Genomic DNA, 3,663 nt, shown 5'->3' with positions numbered 1-3,663 from the left:
GCTTTATTATGGAGTTCTGCTTAAAAATATGAGGTACTGTTCACGACCTACCATTGTTTACCAAGTATCAGTAATTTGCCAGCATTGCTACACAAAACAAATCTTTGAGATCTGGAAGTATAAAACTAAAGTTTTTTCCAGTTGCTATTTTAAGTGTAAAAAATCTGAAAATTAATATTTATGACCATTACAGCAATAGTTGTGTTGACTTGCATTTCTGAGCACTTCTACGAGAGGCAGAAGCAATCCGCAAGTGATGAGCTGCTGGATTTGCTGGCAAGGTCCTGCAGCGATGTTTGACAGAGCCCACGCTGCCTCTTTCTGCACTGTAGGTTTTGGGTTCCTCAACAACTTTGGTAGAACATTGAGAACGCCAGCATCAATTGCCATCTGGGTATGCAGGTCAGAGCCACTCACTATGTTCCCGATGGAGCGCAGAGCTGGAGTCTACAAGTCAATCGAGTACCACAGATTGCAGTCGAGCACATTTCCAAAGTTAAGAGTCTGGGGTTAAAGCAGAATTATGTCTTGCAAGTACAAACATTTGTATAAAAAAAAGTTTCGGTTTACCACCACTAAAGAGCTCCTTGTTGTTCATGAGTTCCACCAACCGTGGGACAATGCCAGTCTTCACAACTAGATCAATGCGATCATTACTGCCATCTGTGAGGTAAGAGATTGCCCAGCCATGCATCAGGACAAGATGTTCTTGTCACTGAGATGAAGCAACCGGACCAGAGGAGGAAGCATCTGCAGAAAATGCAGGTTGTTAATTCCCCATGTAGAGAGACTTCACAATTCCAATCCAGACTGGGTTTTAAACACACCTGCTGAACTGCAAACGAAGGGGGGACATGGCTTCTTGTTTCGGCACAAGTTGGACAAGGTCCAAGTTAGGTTCCGCAAGTAGCCAACCTGCAGATATGGAGACTTTAGACCTTTAGGGTTCTCTCACCTAGTATTACAACCTATGTAATCAATTGTGATTCACACCACAAGTCCAAGCAGGTTAAACAACAAAAAAAGTTCCTTTAACCGTCCTGCTTAAGAGTGGCTCACTGGTGTGTCTGGGGAAATGCGAGCCAGCAAGGCAGGGATGACATTGCACCCAATGAGGATGTCACGATAAGCTGGACCATCACCTGTAAAATGTCAAAGTAAAAATAGTTGGACATGTTTTCTGAATTCCTTCAGGAGTCAATGAAGTAAAGCAGAAGATTCTGACCTGCAATGTTTCCTAAAGCCCACACAGCCTGCTCGCTGATGTGCAACATGGTGAGGCCAGCAAGTTGATGAAAGCTGGTACAGCACCATGTTGCACCACCTGCAGAACAACATTTTTTGAAAACCGTTTCATAGGCCCATCATAACCAGTGGTTAGCATCTTATTAGTCTTGTGTTGCCTCATGTGCTGGCGTAGATACCTGCTGGGTATGCCAAGAATTTCCAGAGGCGATGTTAGTGAGAGCCCACGCCGATTCGAATTGCAGAGTCGGCTCGTCATCCATAGACAAGAAGGACACAAACCGTGACAGCAGACCAGCGTCGACGATCTCCTTGAGCGGAGGATCACAGCCCTTAGAGAGCAGCTTCCTGAGGGAAGAGCAAAGTTCTTTTAACTGTATGAAGTTTGACTACTTAGTCCAACACAGCCCAGTGATGTTCAGATTGAAGCCAGGGAAGGAAGTTTGGTGTACATGATCAATACTGCTCAAGTGTGGGATACATGTAACAGTCACGTGGCTTTAAGACCCAAAGTTTACCAGCAGAATAGCGCATCACACTGACTTCCCCAGAGGTCCATCGTGGATCCATGTGTTTGCAGAGGAAAGTGACTCGTACATTATGCCAACCACATGTTGAAAATGTGATTCAGCAGACCACACCACTTTCCATTTCTTCATGGTCTAATAATCGCTAGCACCATCAATAGCAAGTCATCAGCACAGGCACTCTTTATGATCCGTAGTTATCCAATTCCAGACAAATTTAGATGCAGTGTTGCGTCCAACACCTGCCAGAACCACAGTTATCTTTCAAAGCAAGTTGAAAGCTTTAGCTGCCTGTGTGATCTTTGGGTCACAATTGTTGAGATGTTTGTCTTACAGCTCTGACATGCAACAATAAACTAGAGCAGGGGTCCTTCAAATTCAGGCCTCAAGGGTCAGTGTCCTGCAACTTTTATGAGTCTATGCTTGAGCACAAAAAAAGCAAATAATGCCAAGAGGATTTTTAGAGCACTAGACCACATACTGAAGAGGCAAGTCAGATATTTGACTCCAGTGCATTGGACCAGGACACATCTATAATCTGCAGCTCTCACAGTCTGAATTTGAAGACCCATTGAGTTCAAATCTTCACAATTACATTATTTAACCACAGACTAAAGAACCATGCATGCAATCTTAAGCACAGAACTGTTTGGACTTTATACTTGGTAGGCCATTATATGTCAAGTGCCATGCATCAAAGATGATTTGGCCATGTGCTACAAACTCAAATCATGATACTGTAAGGATGGAGAGGGAACCAGGATAACACACGCAGCCTATAGTCACAGGAATAATCGTATCATAACTGCACTTTCAAAATAATCTAGCCACCTCAATATATTACATCTGCCCAGTCTTTCTGCTTTAACACAACTATAAGAGACAAATGCAAAGTTTCAGCTTAAGATGTCCCTTCAACCAGCAGGTGCGGTGATCATTTTACCTGTCACCATGTTTATGTTTGGCCAATGAGTGGGAACCCAATCCACCCACCTGGCTGCCAGACATCCTCTGGTCTGGGCCTCCCGATCCTCGCTGTTGACGTCTCTGATTATATCCTCGATTCTGAAGCTCAGCTATAGAAACAACGCGGTTAGAAACCCTACTACTGGTCCAAGTTGTAGTTCAAGACTCCGTGCAGCCAGCTGACCGTGTCGTTGTGTTCAGATGAGAGGGCCTCCTCGTCGGGGAGAGAAGACAGTATAATGTTCCTCCTCTTGAGGATACTCTCGTTCTTCTGAGCTTTGCGCAGCTCCACGCACTCAGACACCCGTTTCTCTCGGAGTTTCTACAACAGGTTACAGGTTTGTTTGTTTATTCAAGTTGCCCCAAAACCCAGCACTTTGAGAAACCACTAATAACTTACTGCCAGATCTTTCCCCATGTTTTTAAACTTGGAGACTCGCTTGTTCACGACGCTCTCGGTGGACATGTCGGCGGCTGCGTCCAGCGGTGTTGGACCTTCGGTCGGTCTACGAACTTCAACGTTTGGAGGCCAGAGGTTATAGCTGGCAGCACCGCCGCAGGTGAGTCCAATTAAGACTAGGTAATTATCGTCCATGCGTATCTGTAGGATATGGTGGCCCACATGTACCACAATTCAGCGAATACGTCATTAAAATCGAAGTATTAATATAAATAAAACTTAAGTTATGTGCGCTAAATAAACACATAAATCTAAAGCCATTTAAAATTTATATTAAATACAAATCACAAAAATTTAGATTTTTCAACATAAGAAAAAGGTATATGTAGGTACCAAGTAGTTCAATATGTATTTAACTTAATTGCTTCATAATAGTGTGTTGGAAATCATCAAATGATTTTATCTGCCAATCATAGTCAGCAGGTGGCGCTAACGCTGCTCTAAAGAAGGTGATTTGATGTGTAG

The 3,663-nt window shown here is 43.6% G+C and overlaps 1 pseudogene; it reads right to left on the bottom strand.

Moving 5' to 3' along the window:
• Window positions 1-3,227, bottom strand: part of LOC116719353 (importin subunit alpha-5-like) — a 4,511-nt pseudogene extending 1,284 nt beyond the window's left edge.
• Window positions 3,228-3,663: the final 436 nt, after the last annotated feature.

This window comes from Xiphophorus hellerii, chromosome 5 (genome assembly GCF_003331165.1).
Source record: "Xiphophorus hellerii strain 12219 chromosome 5, Xiphophorus_hellerii-4.1, whole genome shotgun sequence".
Classification (NCBI taxonomy): domain Eukaryota; kingdom Metazoa; phylum Chordata; class Actinopteri; order Cyprinodontiformes; family Poeciliidae; genus Xiphophorus; species Xiphophorus hellerii.
Note: the sequence above shows the minus strand (reverse complement) of the source record. Positions and strands in the feature narration are given on the sequence as shown.